The 18,647-nt window shown below is 46.5% G+C and overlaps 4 non-coding genes across 4 annotated transcripts; all 4 read right to left on the reverse strand.

Annotated features, from left to right (window-relative positions):
- Nucleotides 1–8,035: 8,035 nt before the first annotated feature.
- TRNAS-UGA (transfer RNA serine (anticodon UGA)) lies at nt 8,036–8,117 on the reverse strand. Its single transcript has one exon. It is a non-coding gene; the product is annotated as a tRNA-Ser (tRNA).
- Nucleotides 8,118–9,913: 1,796 nt separating this feature from the next.
- Nucleotides 9,914–9,995, reverse strand: TRNAS-UGA (transfer RNA serine (anticodon UGA)). Its single transcript has one exon. It is a non-coding gene; the product is annotated as a tRNA-Ser (tRNA).
- A 4,295-nt stretch (nt 9,996–14,290) lies between these two features.
- Nucleotides 14,291–14,372, reverse strand: TRNAA-UGC (transfer RNA alanine (anticodon UGC)). Its single transcript has one exon. It is a non-coding gene; the product is annotated as a tRNA-Ala (tRNA).
- A 1,790-nt stretch (nt 14,373–16,162) lies between these two features.
- TRNAL-UAA (transfer RNA leucine (anticodon UAA)) lies at nt 16,163–16,244 on the reverse strand. The gene has a single exon. It is a non-coding gene; the product is annotated as a tRNA-Leu (tRNA).
- Nucleotides 16,245–18,647: the final 2,403 nt, after the last annotated feature.

Here is an 18,647-nt window from a genome sequence, read left to right on the forward strand (position 1 = left end):
AGCATAGCTTTTGCCACCCCTGGCTGGTTCTTAAATTGACACAACTGGCTGATCACTCAGCTGGGGCAAGTGGGTGTAATCGCCCCTTGCTTAGATATAGTATACCTATATCTAAACCTATATCTGGACACATATAAACCTGTGAGTCACTCCTATGGAAGGCCTTATCAATCCTGGAGGCAGAGTGCGGGGTTTTATGTGAGATGGAGCTCTGGCATGAGCTGAGCCTGTCTGCAGCTGTCAGGAACAACTCCCTAAGCTGATCCGGGATAATGCCATACCATATACTCTTAAGTGCCTTATAATCCTCGCGGTTATATAGCAACTTTGGTTTGGCTTTATCAAAACATGTCGTGTAAGGTGTCATACGAATTGGAATACTACCCCCTCGCCAGTTCTGGCGACGGGGGTAGCATTCCACCCTTCTAGAGGGAGAAGACATGTTGCTTTACTGAAACGCGGTTGATTTTAAAAGAGCCTCAGATCCACAAAATGGATGCCTCTACCACAGACACGGGTCTGGCCTCCTGCTGCTGACCGAAACTCAGCAAATGGTGGCCTGGACAAAGGGTTTCCTGTCGCAGGGCGGTGTCAAACCACCCCAGACAGGAGATAGTGGATTGTAGCAGGGAGGTTTCAAAGAAACCAGACACTGCCTTGGGAGCACAAGGCTGCCCCTTGCATAATCCGGCTAAACCGGTTCTGGGGCACACCAGCCCCAGTCCCAGCGCGGCCTGGATCAAAGGAAAGGGGTGTAACCACCCCCTTCCTGGGTCCCACCCATAGGAGGGGACCTAGCAGGATGTCCAGCCCACCAGATTTGAATAAGAGTGGGAGCAGTGCCATTGCAACTCAGATCATCCTGAAGAAACATAAGAAACGAATTCTGGACCCTTTGACATCCTACTCAACGTAGAAGACTGAAGAATCTCCCTTGTGGTCAAGGAGTGACCACCCTGTGCAAACAGGCACCATCCAGCACCTCGACCCTTGCATTGTTGCAATTCCCGCCGGAACTCGAGCGACAGAGATCGACGAGATCAAGCTTGCCTGCCTTCCTCCAGCCCGATCCAGAGTCCCTGCAGAGCTGAGACCCGTGGAGGCGACCGGAAGCGTGGGGCACGCCATCTTGAAAAGGCCACAAGGCGCTGACCGTGCAGCCCACGAGTGACCCTCGAAGCTGTACACCGGGGTTTGAGAAGCTCCAACCCTGAGCTACACTTGCACCAAAGCTACCCCTCCACGCTCGACGAGTGCTGCGTGGGACCCTTCTGCTTGTGTTGGCTCGACGCGTTGGCCCGGTCACTTGCCAGCTAGCTTGTGGCCCCTGTGCCGACGAAAACTTGAAACCGGCTTGCTTTTCTGGTTGCTCCAGATCTGCACCAGCTCCTGTGAAAAGGAGCCCCCACTCTGACACTCCTGGTCTGAGTGAGAAGCAATCTCCCGGTTCCGCGTGGATTGCTTTTGCCAAGTGCTGTTTGCTGCAATCTTGAAGCCAACGGTGCTGACGGTGAGAGCCTGCGTAGGACAGATCGTGACCTGCTCCTGGACGTCGCAGATGCCCCAGAGCCCACGTGACAGCGGAGAGAAGCCTCTCGACAACTACCTGATTGCTCCCGACATTGCCTGGTTCCGTCCTGGATCCACCCTGGTCACTGCTGAGTGACCCAGACTCTGTCCCCTCTGCTCTCAGATTCATCTCGACTTCGATCCACCCTTGGATCACACCGGACACTTCTGCTTCCCATCGCCTGCAGCTTCTCCAGCTCCAAGCCCCAAGAACCTGCGTGTCAAAACCCGACGCCACTTCGACCCTGTGCACCCACTTCCTGTGGGTGAGGTAACATTGCAACGCCGGTGTTCCTACACTGGTACACACCTCTAGGGTCTGTGTCTTAAGTTTTGTTCCTCTAGGTTCAGCGGAAGTATCTTTAAACTAACTTTGTGTAACTTTTATGCACCATTGACATTGCATTGGTGCAAGCCGCACTTTACGTGCTGCACCCGAGTCCTGCGGGCTTCTCCCGACTTCAGCATTGCTAGTCCTGACTGCTCCCAGCGATTCTCTAGGCCCTAGGCCTAACCACTGTTCGATTGGTATCTCTTATACCACTTTTCTAGTATATGGTTTGAGTGGCCACCCGCCCTCATCCATAATTGTGCAACTTTATATGTTATACTGTGCTTTTGATTTAACGCTTGTGCCCCTTTGCTCATAAAGAGTACTGGGGATTAATTTAGAAATAAACACATATATTTTTATAATATCTACTTGTGTGGTGTCCTTTCATTTGGTATTACAGGATTGTATGTGGTAAAACAGCTCGCTTAACACGACCTCTTAAGTTAAGTCTTTAAGGCTGCTTAGTCCATGCTACCCCTAGGATAGCTTGTCTAACAAGGTTGACTTACAACCAGACACCATAAGGGATTGTTTGGACTGATACAAAGTGGTTCCAGAATAGGAAACACTACATATCAGGCCAACTTCTGACATTGGTGGCAGCGGTGTGATTTGAGCTTGCTGTTTGTTTTACCATTGCAATCTTTATATCAAATTGAAAGATCACATCAAGTACCTTAGGTACATATAAAATCAAAAGCTTAGCATATTAAGTTCTACTGAACTTAGTAGTTATAGATTAAAGGGATTAGCACACCCTGACTACAACTCACTAGCAAGGTACAGTAGGAAAACACTTAGTGTAGGTAAGTGCACCACTTACACCTCACTAGCAGTCATGTCTGATACAGGTGGAGCCTCAGGCTCTGCTCCTGTAGCAGTTGACCCTACCAAGGCAACTTCCAGATATGACAACCTTAGCCACAAAGACTTGGGTGCCTTTTGCACAGCAAGGGGGCTAAAAAAGGGCAGAGGCCCTACCATTCCTTCCCTGATAGCTATCCTGGAAAAGGATGACTTAGATAAGGTGAGTCAGGCTCCCTTAGATTCAGGTGAGGGGGTGAACTCCCCTGAGAATGAGGATCTTCCAGAAGAAGAAGAGGAGGAAGGAAGAGGAAGAGGAAGGCTCAGAGATAGAGGAGCCTGAAGATCAGGATTAGAGTGTGACCCAGGTACAGATTGGTAGGCTTAACCAGGCCAATCTAGACCTACATGGGGGTGGAGAGGGCCAGAACCTCCCCAGATCCCATAACTTAATTCTCCCAGGCAACAGGAGGGTGAGATCTCAATCAGGAGACTCTCATGTTTCTAGTGTCTTAAGAGAATCTCAAAGGGGAATGACTTCCCCCCAGAGGAAAGAGCATAGGGCCAGGATGAGGGCTGTCCAAATCCAGATAGAGAGGGAAGAGATAGCCTTGGCTCAAGCTAAACTTGCTTTAGCAAGAGAAAGAAAATTGTGTGGCTTAGATGCCACTGGTGGCAGCAAAGTTCCTAAAGAGAAAGACAGGGCCTATGATAATAGAAACCGGAAAAAAATTGTGCCCCCCTACAAGGAAGGGGATGACATCCACAAATGGATGACTGCTATTGAGAGGGCCTGCATGGTACAGCAGGTCCCTGAGGATCAGTGGGCAGCAATTTTATGGTACTCCTTTTCTGAGAAAGGGAGGGATAGGCTCCTCACAGTTAGACCTGAGGATGCCAAAAACTACTCTGTCCTGAAGAGTGCTCTTATTGAAGGGTTTGGCCTAACCACTGAGCAATACAGGTTGTTGTTCAGAGACACCCAAAAAGCACAGACTCAGGACTGGACTGATTTTGTTGGTTGTGCCACTAAGGCTCTGGAGGGTTGGCTGCAGGGAAGTAAAGTCTCAGACTATACAGGATTGTACAATCTTATAATGAGAGAGCAGATTCTTAATAACTGTCAGAAACAGCTGTTGCATCAATACCTTATTGACTCTGATTTGACCTCTCCCCAAGAATAGGGAAAGAAGGCAGACAAATGGGTCAGAACAAGGATTAAGCAGAAACCCCAGAACCATGGTGACCAGAAGAAAACAGACCAGAAGGGTGGGAATCAGAAAGATAAAGAAAAGGACCAGAAGTCGTCAGGCCCCCAAACTAGTAATAAGGAGGGTGGTTCCCAAAATGACAAAAAGAAAAAGAAGAATGATGGCCCAAAGAAACCTTGATGTAATACCTGCAAATCAGTTTCACACTGGGGCAGTGAATGCACTAAGAAAAATCCAGTTCCTGCCACTGCAGCTCCTAACGCAACTGCACCCGCTGGTCAACCTAAGGGGATAGTAGGGTTAACCCTGGGTACTGAGGTGGAATCTGGCCTAGTCAAAATCCCCACACAGGCAGTTCTCCTATATGATGTGGACTTATCTTTGACACAACTGGCTGATCACTCAGCTGGGGCAAGTGGGTGTAATCACCCCTTGCTTAGATATAGTATACCTATATCTAAACCTATATCTGGACACATATCAACCTGTGAGTCACTCCTATGGAAGGCCTTATCAATCCTGGAGGCATAGTGCGTGATTTTATGTGAGATGGAGCTCTGGCATGAGCTGAGCCTGTCTGCAGCTGTCGGGAACAACTCCCTAAGCTGATCCGGGATAATGCCATACCATATACTCTTAAGTGCCTTATAATCCTCGCGGTTATATAGCAACTTTGGTTTGGCTTTATCAAAACATGTCGTGTAAGGTGTCATACGAATTGGAATACTACCCCCTCGCCAGTTCTGGCGACGGGGGTAGCATTCCACCCTTCTAGAGGGAGAAGACATGTTACTTTACTGAAACGCGGTTGATTTAAAATGAGCCTCAGATCCACAAAATGGATGCCTCTGCCACAGACACGGGTCTGGCCTCCTGCTGCTGACCGAAACTCAGCAAATGGTGGCCTGGACAAAGGGTTTCCTGTCGCAGGGCGGTGTCAAACCACCCCAGACAGGAGATAGTGGATTGTAGCAGGGAGGTTTCAAAGAAACCAGACACTGCCTGGGGAGCACAAGGCTGCCCCTTGCATAATCCGGCCAAACCGGTTCTGGGGCACACCAGCCCCAGTCCCAGCACGGCCTGGATCAAAGGAAAGGGGTGTAACCACCCCCTTCCTGGGTCCCACCCATAGGAGGGGACCTAGCAGGATGTCCAGCCCACCGGATTCGAATAAGAGTGGGAGCAGTGCCAATGCAACTCAGATCATCCTGAAGAAACATAAGAAACGAATTCTGGACCCTTCCACATTCTACTCAACGTAGAAGACTGAAGAATCTCCCTTGTGGTCAAGGAGTGACCACCCTGTGCAAACAGGCACCATCCAGCCCTCGACCCTTGCTTTGTTGCAGTTCCCGCCGGAACTCGAGCGACAGAGATCGACGAGATCAAGCTTGCCTGCCTTCTCCCAGCCAGATCCACAGTCCCTGCAGAGCTGAGACCCGTGGAGGCGACCGGAAGCGTGGGGCACGCCATCTTGAAAAGGCCACGAGACGCTGACCGTGCAGCCCACGAGTGACCCTCGAAGCTGTACACCGGGGTTTGAGAAGCCCCAACCCTGAGCTACACTTGCAACAAAGCTACCCCCTCCACACTCGACGAGTGCTGTGTGGGGCCCTTCTGCTTGTGTTGGCTCGACGCGTTGGCCCGGTCACTTGCCAGCTGGCTAGTGGCCCCTGTGCCGACAAAAACTTGAAAACTACTTGCTTTTCTGGTTGCTCCAGATCTGCACCAGCTTCTGTGAAAAGGAGCCCCCACTCTGACCCTCCTGGTCCGAGTGAGAAGCAATCTCCTGGTTCTGCGTGGCTTGCTTTTGCCAAGTGCTGTTTGCTGCAATCTTGAAGCCGACGGTGCTGACGGCGAGAGCCTGCGTGGGACAGATCGTGACCTGCTCCTGGACGTCGCAGATGCCCCAGAGCCCACGTGACAGCGGAGAGAAGCCTCTCGACAACCATCTGATTGCGCCCGACATTGCCTGGTTCCGTCCTGGTTCCACCCTGGTCACTGCTGAGTGACCCAGACTCTGTCCCCTCTGCTTTCAGATTCAATCGCGACTTCGATCCACCCTTGGATCACACCGGACACTTCTGCTTCCCATCGCCTGCAGCTTCTCCAGCTCCAAGCACCAAGAGCCTGAGTGTCAAAACCCGACGCCACTTCGACCCTGTGCACCCACTTCCTGTGGGTGAGGTAACGTTGCAACGCCGGTGTTCCGACACTGGTACACACCTCTAGGGTCTGTGTCTTAGGTTTTGTTCCTCTAGGTTCAGCGGAAGTATCTTTAAACTAACTTTGTGTAACTTTTACGCACCATTGACATTACATTGGTGCAAGCCGCACTTTACGTGCTGCACCCGAGTCCTGCGGGCTTCTCCCGACTTCAGCATTGCTAGTCCTGACTGCTCCCAGCAATTCTCTAGGCCCTAGGCCTAACCACTGTTCGATTGGTATCTCTTATACCAGTATATGGTTTGAGTGGCCACCCGCCCTCATCCATAATTGTGCAACTTTATATGTTATACTGTGCTTTTGATTTAACGCTTGTGCCCCTGTGCTCATAAAGAGTACTGGGGATTAATTTAGAAATAAACACATATATTTTTATAATATATACTTGTGTGGTGTCCTTTCATTTGGTATTACAGGATTGTATGTGGTAAAACAGCTCGCTTAACACGACCTCTTAAGTTAAGCCTTTAAGGCTGCTTAGTCCATGCTACCCCTAGGATAGCTTGTCTAACAAGGTTGACTTACAACCAGACACCATAAGGGATTGTTTGGACTGATACAAAGTGGTTCCAGAATTGGAAACACTACATATCAGGCCAACTTCTCACATAAACCAAATGGTGTTCATGCAAAATCTCACGACGCTGCAAGCAGGATTCGAACCTGCGCAGGGAAACCCCATTGGATTTAAAGTCCAACACCTTAACCACTCGGCCATCGCAGCAACCCGAGCATAATGTCACTGTTGTCGTATACGAGCCATACGCTGCTCACGTCAGGCCAAGACCTACAAATTAAAGTAACGGCAGGACGGGGCACGTACAAGCAGTGCCCTGTATCCCCCACTTATTTTGAATGCTTTCATACAATTAATAAAAATAGCAACACGCATCACTCAAAGTGAGTGTCAGGGCACAGATGAGCGGTAATCAATCACTGCACATTTCTACCATCTTTTCCCTATATTACGGCGGTGGCAACGGGCCCATGAGTGTACTCAGAAAGAGTCCAAAAGCCTAAACAAGACACGCTTCATAAAAAAAGTACTCTTTTCATGACTTGTCTAGATCAGGCAGGACAGGTCCAGACTACGAACTCTTCCAAGCCACCTGCTCTCTAAGACACTTTCTAGGTGTGGAAATTGTTTCAATGTTTACATCTAGTTTGAGTTTTTGCCATTTAACTCTGTGACTTTATGAGGATTGCGCAACGAGAAGTGGACATTTACTTAACTAAACCAAATGGTATTCATGCAAAAACTCATGACGCTGCAAGCAGGATTCAAACCTACTCGGGGAAACCCCATTGGATTTAAAGTCTAACGCCTTAACCACTCGGCCATCGCAGCTCCATGTGTATAATATCACTGTTGTCGTATGTGAGCCATGTGCTGCTCACGTCAGGCCGAGACAAAAAAATTAAAGTAACGGCAGGACGGGGCACGTACCAGCAGTGCCCTGTTGTCCTCACTTATTTCGCATGTTTTCATTCAATTAATAAAAATAGCAACACGCATCACTCAAAGTGAGTGACAGTGCACAGATGAGCGGTAATCAATCACGGCACATTTCTACCCTCTTTTCCCTATATTACGGCGGTGGCAACGGGCCCTTAAGTGTACTCAGAAAGAGTCCAAAAGCTTAAACAAGACACGCTTCATAAAAAAAGGCACTCTTTTCATGGCATGTCTAGATCAGGCAGGACAGGTCCAGACTACGAACCCTTCAGAGCCACCTGCTCTCTAAAACACTTCCTGGGTGTGGAAATTGTCTCAATGTTTACATCTAGTTTCAGTTTTTGCTGTTTAACTCTGTGACTTGATGAGGATTGCGTAACGAGAAGTGAACATTTACTTAACTAAACCAAATGGTGTTCATGCAAAATCGCACGACGCTGCAAGCAGGATTCGAACCTGCACAGAGAAACCCCATTGGATTTCAAGTCCAACACCTTAACCACTCGGCCATCGCAGCACCCTGAGCATGATGTCACTGTTGTCGTATACGAGCCATATGCTGCTCACGGCAGGCCGAGACCTAAAAATTAAAGTAACGGCAGGATGGGGCACGTACAAGCAGTGCCCTGTATCCCCCACTTATTTTGAATGCTTTCATACAATTAATAAAAATAGCAACACGCATCACTCAAAGTGAGTGTCAGGGCACCGATGAGTGGTAATCAATCACTGCGCATTTCTACCCTCTTTTCCCTATATTACGGCGGTGGCAACGGGCCCTTGAGTGTACTCAGAAAGAGTCCAAAAGCCTAAACAAGACACGCTTCATAAAAAAAGTACTCTTTTCATGACTTGTCTAGATGAGGCAGGACAGGTCCAGACTACGAACCCTTCCAAGCCACCTGCTCTCTAAAACACTTCCTGGGTGTGGAAATTGTTTCATTGTTTACATCTAGTTTGAGTTTTTGCCATTTAATTCTGTGAGTTGATGAGGATTGCGGAACGAGAAGTGGACATTTACTTAACTAAACCAAATGGTATTCATGCAAAAACTCATGACGCTGCAAGCAGGATTCAAACCTACTCGGGGATACCCCATTGGATTTCAAGTCTAACGCCTTAACCACTCGGTTATCGCAGCTCCATGTGTATGGTATCACTGTTGTCTTATGTGAGCCATTCCCTGCTCACGTCAGGCCGAGACCTAAAAAGTTGAAGTAACGGCAGGACGGGGCACGTACCAGCAGTGCCCTGTTGTCTTCACTTATTTCGCATGCTTTCATACAATTAATATAAATAGCAACACACATCACTCAAAGTCAGTGACAGGGCACAGATGAGCGGTAATCAATCACTGCACATTTCTACCCTCTTTTCCCTATATTACGGCGGTGGCAACGGGCCCTTAAGTGTACTCAGAAAGAGTCGAAAAGCCTAAACAAGACACACTTCATAAAAAAAATAATTACTCTTTTCGTGACTTGTCTAGATCATGCAGGACAGGTCCAGACTACGAACCCTTCCGAGCCACCTGCTCTCTAAAACACTTCCTGGGTGTGGAAATTGTCTCAATGTTTACATCTAGTTTGAGTTTTTGCCATTTAACTCTGTGACTTGATGAGGATTGCGTAACGAGAAGTGAACATTTCCTTAACTAAACCAAATGGTGTTCATGCAAAATCACTCTATGCTGCAAGCAGGATTCGAACCTGCGCAGGGAAACCCCATTGGATTTCAAGTCCAACGCCTTAACAACTCCGCCATCGCAGCTCCATCAGTATGATGTCACTGTTGTCGTATACGAGACATGCGCAGCTCACGTCAGGCCGAGACCTAAAAAATAAAGTAACGGAAGGACGGGGCACGTACCAGCAGTGCCCTGTTGTCCTCACTTATTTCGCATGTTTTTATACAATTAATAAAAATAGCAACACGCATCACTCAAAGTGAGTGCCAGTGCACAGATGAGCGGTAATCAATCACGGCACATTTCTACCCTCTTTTCCCTATATTAAGGCGGTGGCAACGGGCCCTTAAGTGTACTCAGGAAGAGTCCAAAAGCTTAAACAAGACACGCTTCATAAAAAAAGGCACTCTTTTCATGACTTGTCTAGATCAGGCAGGACAGGTCCAGACTACGAACCCTTCAGAGCCACCTGCTCTCTAAAACACTTCCTGGGTGTGGAAATTGTCTCAATGTTTACATCTAGTTTCAGTTTTTGCTGTTTAACTCTGTGACTTGATGAGGATTGCGTAACGAGAAGTGAATATTTACTTAACTAAACCAAATGGTGTTCATGCAAAATCTCACGACGCTGCAAGCAGGATTCGAACCTGCACAGAGAAACCCCATTGGATTTCAAGTCCAACACCTTAACCACTCGGCCATCGCAGCACCCTGAGCATGATGTCACTGTTGTCGTATACGAGCCATACGCTGCTCACGGCAGGCCGAGACCTAAAAATTAAAGTAACGGCAGGACGGGGCACGTACAAGCAGTGCCCTGTATCCCCCACTTATTTTGAATGCTTTCATACAATTAATAAAAATAGCAACACGCATCACTCAAAGTGAGTATCAGGGCACAGATGAGTGGTAATCAATCACTGCGCATTTCTACCCTCTTTTCCCTATATTACGGCGGTGGCAACGGGCCCTTGAGTGTACTCAGAAAGAGTCCAAAAGCCTAAACAAGACACACTTCATAAAAAAAGTACTCTTTTCATGACTTGTCTAGATGAGGCAGGACAGGTCCAGACTACGAACCCTTCCAAGCCACCTGCTCTCTAAAACACTTCCTGGGTGTGGAAATTGTTTCATTGTTTACATCTAGTTTGAGATTTTGCCATTTAACTCTGTGAGTTGATGAGGATTGCGGAACGAGAAGTGGACATTTACTTAACTAAACCAAATGGTATTCATGCAAAAACTCATGACGCTGCAAGCAGGATTCAAACCTACTCGGGGAAACCCCATTGGATTTCAAGTCTAACGCCTTAACCACTCGGTTATCGCAGCTCCATGTGTATGGTATCACTGTTGTCTTATGTGAGCCATTCCCTGCTCACGTCAGGCCGAGACCTAAAAATTAAAGTAACGGCAGGACGGGGCACGTACCAGCAGTGCCCTGTTGTCTTCACTTATTTCGCATGCTTTCATACAATTAATATAAATAGCAACACGCATCACTCAATGTCAGTGACAGGGCACAGATGAGCGGTAATCAATCACTGCACATTTCTACCCTCTTTTCCCTATATTAGGGCGGTGGCAACGGGCCCTTAAGTGTACTCAGAAAGAGTCGAAAAGCCTAAACAAGACACGCTTCATAAAAAAAATAATTACTCTTTTCGTGACTTGTCTAGATCATGCAGGACAGGTCCAGACTACGAACCCTTCCGAGCCACCTGCTCTCTAAAACACTTCCTGGGTGTGGAAATTGTCTCAATGTTTACATCTAGTTTGAGTTTTTGCCGTTTAACTCTGTGAATTGATGAGGGTTGCATAACGAAAAGTGAACATTTCCTTAACTAAACCAAATGGCATTCATGCAAAATCAGACAACGCTGCAAGACGGATTCAAACCTACTCGAGGAAACCCCATTGGATTGCAAGTCTATCGCCTTAACCACTCGGCAATCGCACCTCCGTGTGTATGATATCACTGTTGTCGTATATGAGCCATGCGCTGCTCACGTCAGGCCGAGACCTAACAATTAAAGTAACGGCAGGACGGGGCACGTACCAGCAGTGCCCTGTTTCCCCCACTTATTTTGCATGCTTTCATACAATTAATAAAAATAGCAACACGCATCACTCAAAGTGAGTGACAGGGCAGAGATGAGCGGTAATCAATCAGTGCGCATTTCTACCCTCTTTTCCCTATATTACAGCGCTGGGACCGGGCCCTTAAGTGTACTCAGAAAGAATCCAAAAGCCTAAACAAGACACGCTACATAAAAAAAATTCTCTTTTCGTGACTCGTCAAGATCAGGCAGGACAGGTCCGTACTACCAACCCTTCCCTACCACCTGCTCTCTAAAACACTTCCTGAGTATGGGAATTGTCTTAATGTTTACATTTAGTTTGAGTTTTTGCTATTTAACTCTGTGACTTGATGAGGATTGCGTAACGAGAAGTGAACATTTCCTTAACTAAACCAAATGGTGTTCATGCAAAATCACTCTATGCTGCAAGCAGGATTCGAACCTGCGCAGGGTAACCCCATTGGACTTCAAGTCCAACGCCTTAACAACTCCGCCATCGCACCTCCATCAGTATAATGTCACTGTTGTCGTATACGAGACATGCGCTGCTCACGTCAGGCCGAGACCTAAAAAATAAAGTAACGGAAGGACGGGGCACGTACCAGCAGTGCCCTGTTGTCCTCACTTATTTCGCATGTTTTCATACAATTAATAAAAATAGCAACACGCATCACTCAAAGTGAGTGACAGTGCACAGATGAGCGGTAATCAATCACGGCACATTTCTACCCTCTTTTCCCTATATTACGGCGGTGGCAACGGGCCCTTAAGTGTACTCAGAAAGAGTCCAAAAGCTTAAACAAGACACGCTTCATAAAAAAAGGCACTCTTTTCATGACTTGTCTAGATCAGGCAGGACAGGTCCAGACTACGAACCCTTCAGAGCCACCTGCTCTCTTAAACACTTCCTGGGTGTGGAAATTGTCTCAATGTTTACATCTAGTTTCAGTTTTTGCTGTTTAACTCTGTGACTTGATGAGGATTGCGTAACGAGAAGTGAACATTTACTTAACTAAACCAAATGGTGTTCATGCAAAATCTCACGACGCTGCAAGCAGGATTCGAACCTGCACAGAGAAACCCCATTGGATTTCAAGTCCAACACCTTAACCACTCGGCCAACGCAGCACCCTGAGCATGATGTCACTGTTGTCGTATACGAGCCATACGCTGCTCACGGCAGGCCGAGACCTAATAATTAAAGTAACAGCAGGACGGGGCACGTACAAGCAGTGCGCTGTATCCCCCACTTATTTTGAATGCTTTCATACAATTAATAAAAATAGCAACACGCATCACTCAAAGTGAGTGTCAGGGCACAGATGAGTGGTAATCAATCACTGCGCATTTCTACCCTCTTTTCCCTATATTACGGCGGTGGCAACGGGCCCTTGAGTGTACTCAGAAAGAGTCCAAAAGCCTAAACAAGACACGCTTCATAAAAAAAGTACTCTTTTCATGACTTGTCTAGATGAGGCAGGACAGGTCCAGACTACGAACCCTTCCAAGCCACCTGCTCTCTAAAACACTTCCTGGGTGTGGAAATTGTTTCATTGTTTACATCTAGTTTGAGTTTTTGCCATTTAACTCTGTGAGTTGATGAGGATTGCGGAACGAGAAGTGGACATTTACTTAACTAAACCAAATGGTATTCATGCAAAAACTCATGACGCTGCAAGCAGGATTCAAACCTACTCGGGGAAACCCCATTGGATTTCAAGTCTAACGCCTTAACCACTCGGTTATCGCAGCTCCATGCGTATGGTATCACTGTTGTCTTATGTGAGCCATTCCCTGCTCACGTCAGGCCGAGACCTAAAAATTAAAGTAACGGCAGGACGGGGCACGTACCAGCAGTGCCCTGTTGTCTACACTTATTTCGCATGCTTTCATACAATTAATATAAATAGCAACACGCATCACTCAAAGTCAGTGACAGGGCACAGATGAGCGGTAATCAATCACTGCACATTTCTACCCTCTTTTCCCTATATTACGGCGGTGGCAACGGGCCCTTAAGTGTACTCAGAAAGAGTCGAAAAGCCTAAACAAGACATGCTTCATAAAAAAAATAATTACTCTTTTCGTGACTTGTCTAGATCATGCAGGACAGGTCCAGACTACGAACCCTTCCGAGCCACCTGCTCTCTGAAACACTTCCTGGGTGTGGAAAGTATCTCAATGTTTACATCTAGTTTGAGTTTTTGCCGTTTAACTCTGTGAATTGATGAGGGTTGCATAACGAAAAGTGAACATTTCCTTAACTAAACCAAATGGCGTTCATGCAAAATCAGACAACGCTGCAAGATGGATTCAAACCTACTCGAGGAAACCCCATTGGATTGCAAGTCTAACGCCTTAACCACTCGGCAATCGCACCTCCGTGTGTATGATATCACTGTTGTCGTATATGAGCCATGAGCTGCTCACGTCAGGCCGAGACCTAACAATTAAAGTAACGGCAGGACGGGGCACGTACCAGCAGTGCCCTGTTTTCCCCACTTATTTTGCATGCTTTCATACAATTAATAAAAATAGCAACACGCATCACTCAAAGTGAGTGACAGGGCAGAGATGAGCGGTAATCAATCAGTGCGCATTTCTATTCTCTTTTCCCTATATTACAGCGCTGGGACCGGGCCCTTAAGTGTACTCAGAAAGAATCCAAAAGCCTAAACAAGACACGCTACATAAAAAAAATTCTCTTTTCGTGACTCGTCAAGATCAGCCAGGACAGGTCCGTACTACCAACCCTTCCCTACCACCTGCTCTCTAAAACACTTCCTGAGTATGGGAATTGTCTTAATGTTTACATTTAGTTAGAGTTTTTGCTATTTAACTCTGTGACTTGATGAGGATTGCGTAACGAGAAGTGAACATTTCCTTAACTAAACCAAATGGTGTTCATGCAAAATCACTCTATGCTGCAAGCAGGATTCGAACCTGCGCAGGGGAACCCCATTGGATTGCAAGTCTAACGCCTTAACCACTCGGCAATCGCACCTCCGTGTGTATGATATCACTGTTGTCGTATATGAGCCATGAGCTGCTCACGTCAGGCCGAGACCTAACAATTAAAGTAACGGCAGGACGGGGCACGTACAAGCAGTGCCCTGTATCCCCCACTTATTTTGAATGCTTTCATACAATTAATAAAAATAGCAACACGCATCACTCAAAGTGAGTGTCAGGGCACATATGAGCGGTAATCAATCACTGCGCATTTCTACCCTCTTTTCCCTATATTACGGCGGTGGCAACGGGCCCTTGAGTGTACTCAGAAAGAGTCCAAAAGACTAAACAAGACACGCTTCATAAAAAAAGTACTCTGTTCATGACTTGTCTAGATCAGGCAGGACAGGTCCAGACTACGAACCCTTCCAAGCCACCTGCTCTCTAAAACACTTCCTGGGTGTGGAAATTGTTTCATTGTTTACATCTAGTTTGAGTTTTTGCCATTTAACTCTGTGACTTGATGAGGATTGCGTAACCAGAAGTGGACATTTACTTAACTAAACCAAATGGTATTCATGCAAAAACTCATGACGCTGCAAGCAGGATTCAAACCTACTCGGGAAAACCCAATTGGATTTCAAGTCTAACGCCCTAACCACTCGGCCATCGCAGCTCCATGTGTATGATATCACTGTTGTCGTATGTGAGCCATGCGCTGCTCACGTCAGGCCGAGACCTAGAAATTAAAGTAACGGCAGGACGGGGCACGTACCAGCAGTGCCCTGTTGTCCTCAGTTATTCTGCATGCTTTCATACAATTAATAAAAATAGCAACACGCATCACTCAAAGTGAGTGAAAGGGCACATATGAGCGGTAATCAATCACTGCATATTTCTACCCACTTTTCCCTATATTACGGCGGTAGCAACGGGCCCTTAAATGTACTCAGAAAGAGTCCAAAAGCTTAAACAAGACACGCTTCATAAAAAAAGTACTCTTTTCATGACTTGTCTAGATCAGGCAGGACAGGTCCAGACTATGAACCCTTCCGAGCCACCTGCTCTCTAAAACACTTCCTGGGTGAGGAAATTGTCTCAATGTTTACATCTAGTTTGAGTTTTTGCCGTTTAACTCTGTGACTTGATGAGGATTGCGTAACGAGAAGTGAACATTTACTTAACTAAACCAAATGGTGTTCATGCAAAATCTCATGACACTGCAAGCAGGATTCGAACCTACACGGGGAAACTCCATTGGATTTAAAGTCCAACGCCTTAACCACTCGGCCATTGCAGCTGCGTGAGTATGTTGTCACAGTTGTCATATACGAGCCATGCGCTACTCACATCATGCCGAGACCTAAAAAATAAAGTAACGGAAGAATGGGGCACGTACCAGCAGTGCCCTGTTGTCTTCACTTATTTCGCATGCTTTCATACAATTAATAAAAATAGCCATACGCATAACTCAAAGTGAGTGACAGGGCACAGATGAGCGGTAATCAATCACTGCACATTACTACCCTCTTTTCCCTATATTACGGCGGTGGCAAGGGGCCCTTAAGTGTACTCAGAAAGAGTCCAAAAGCTTATACAAGACACGCTTCATAAAAAAAGTTCTCTTTTCATGACTTGTCTAGATCAGGCAGGACAGGTCCAGACTACGGACCCTTCCGAGCCACCTACTCTCTAAAACACTTCCTGGGTGTGGAAATTGTCTCAATGTTTACATCTAGTTTGAGTTTTTGCCGTTTAACTCTGTGACTTGATGAGGATTACGTAACGAGAAGTGAACATTTACTTAACTAAACCAAATGGTGTTCAGGCAAAATCTCATGACGCTGCAAGCAGAATTCGAACCTACGCGGGAAAACCCCATTGGATTTTAAGTCTAACGCCTTAACCACTCGGCCATCGCAACTCCGTGTGTATGATATCACTGTTGTCCTATATGAGCCATGCGCTGCTCACGTCAGGCCGAGACCTAAAAATTAAAGTAACGGCAGAACGGGGCACGTACCAGCAGTGCCCTGTTGTCTTCACTTATTTCGCATGCTTTCATACAATTAATAAAAATAGCAATACCCATAACTCAAAGTGAGTGACAGGGCACAGATTAGCGATAATCAATCACTGCACATTTCTACCCTCTTTTCCCTATATTACGGCGGTGGCAACGGGCCCTTAAGTGTACTCAGAAAGAGTCCAAAAGCTTAAACAAGACACACTTCATAAAAAAAAGTACTCTTTTCATGACTTGTCCAGATCAGGCAGGACAGGTACAGACTACGAATCCTTCCGAGCCACCTGCTCTCTAAAACACTTCCTGGGTGCGGAAATTGTCTCAATGTTTACATCTAGTTTGAGTTTTTGCCGTTTAACTCTGTGACTTGATGAGGATTGCGTAACGAGAAGTGAACATTTACTTAAGTAAACCAAATGGTGTTCATGCAAAATCTCATGACGCTGCAAGCAGAATTCGAACCTACGCGGGAAAACCCCATTGGATTTCAAGTCTAACGCCTTAACCACTCGGCCATCGCAACTCTGTGTGTGTGATATCACTGTTGTCGTATATGTGCGATGCGCTGCTCACGTCAGGCCGAGACCTAAAAATTAAAGTAACGGCAGGGCGGGGCAAGTACCAGCAGTGCCCTGTTTCCCCCACTTATTTTGCATGCTTTCATGCAATTAATAAAAATAGCAACACGCATCACTCAAAGTGAGTGACAGGGCAGAGATGAGCGGTAATCAATCACTGCACATTTCTACCCACTTTTCCCTATATTACAGCGCTGGGACCGGGCCCTTAAGTGTACTCAGAAAGAATCCAAAAGCCTAAACAAGACACGCTACATAAAAACAATTCTCTTTTCGTGACTCGTCAAGATCAGGCAGGACAGGTCCGTACTACCAACCCTTCCCTACCACCTGCTCTCTAAAACACTTCTTGAGGGTGGGAATTGTCTTAATGTTTACATTTAGTTTGAGTTTTTGCGATTTAACTCTGTGACTTGATGAGGATTGCGTAACGAGAAGTGAACATTTCCTTAACTAAACCAAATGGTGTTCATGCAAAATCACACTATGCTGCAAGCAGGATTCGAACCTGCGCAGGCAAACCCCATTGGATTTCAATACCAACACCTTAACAACTCGGCCATCGCAGCTCCATCAGTATGATGTCACTGTTGTCGTATACGAGCCATGCGCTGCTCACATCAGGCCGAGACCTAAAAAATAAAGTAACGGAAGGACGGGGCAGGTACCAGCAGTGCCATGTTGCCCTCACTTATTTGCCTGCTTTCATACAATTAATAAAATAGCAACATGCATCACACAAATAGAGTGACAGGGCACAGATGAGCGGTAATCAATCACAGCATATTTCTACCCACTTTTCCCTATATTACGGCGGTGGCAACGGGCCCTTAAGTGTACTCAGAAAGAGTCCAAAAGCCTAAACTAGACACGCTTCCTAAAAAAATACCTCTTTTCGTGACTTGTCTAGATCAGGCAGGACAGGTCCAGACTACGAACCCTTCCGAGCCACCAGCTCTCTAAAACACTTCCTGGGTGTGGAAATTGTTTCTATGTTTACATCTAGTTTGAGTTTTTGCCATTTAACTCTGTGACTTGATGAGGATTGCGTACGAGAAGTGAACATTTACTTAACTAAATCAAATGGTGTTCATGCAAAATCTCATGACGCTGCAAGCAGGATTCGAACCTACGCAGGGAAACCACATTGGATTTCAAGTCCAACGCCTTAAACACTCCGCCATCACAGTTGCGTGAGTATGATGTCACTGTTGTCGTATACGAGCCATACGCTGCTCACGTCAGGCCGAGACCTAAAAATTAAAGTAACGGCAGGACGGGGCACGTACCAGCAGTGCCCGCTATCCCCCACTTATTTTGAATGCTTTCATACAATTAATAAAAATAGCAACACGCATCACTCAAAGTGAGTGACAGGGCACAGATGAGCGGTAATCAATCACTGTGCATTTCTACCCTCTTTTCCCTATATTACGGCGGTGGTAACGGGCCCTTAAGTGTACTAAGAAAGAGTCCAAAAGCCTAAACAAGACACGCTTCATAAAAAAAATAATTACTCTTTTCGTGACTTGTCTAGATCATGCAGGACAGGTCCAGACTACGAACCCTTCCGAGCCACCTGCTCTCTAAAACACTTCCTGGGTGTGGAAATTGTCTCAATGTTTACACCTAGTTTGAGTTTTTGCCGTTTAACTCTGTGACTTGTTGAGGATTGCGTACGAGCTGTGAACATTTACTTAACTAAATCAAATGGTGTTCTTGC

Source organism: Lissotriton vulgaris, chromosome 11 (assembly GCF_964263255.1).
Source record: "Lissotriton vulgaris chromosome 11, aLisVul1.2, whole genome shotgun sequence".
Classification (NCBI taxonomy): domain Eukaryota; kingdom Metazoa; phylum Chordata; class Amphibia; order Caudata; family Salamandridae; genus Lissotriton; species Lissotriton vulgaris.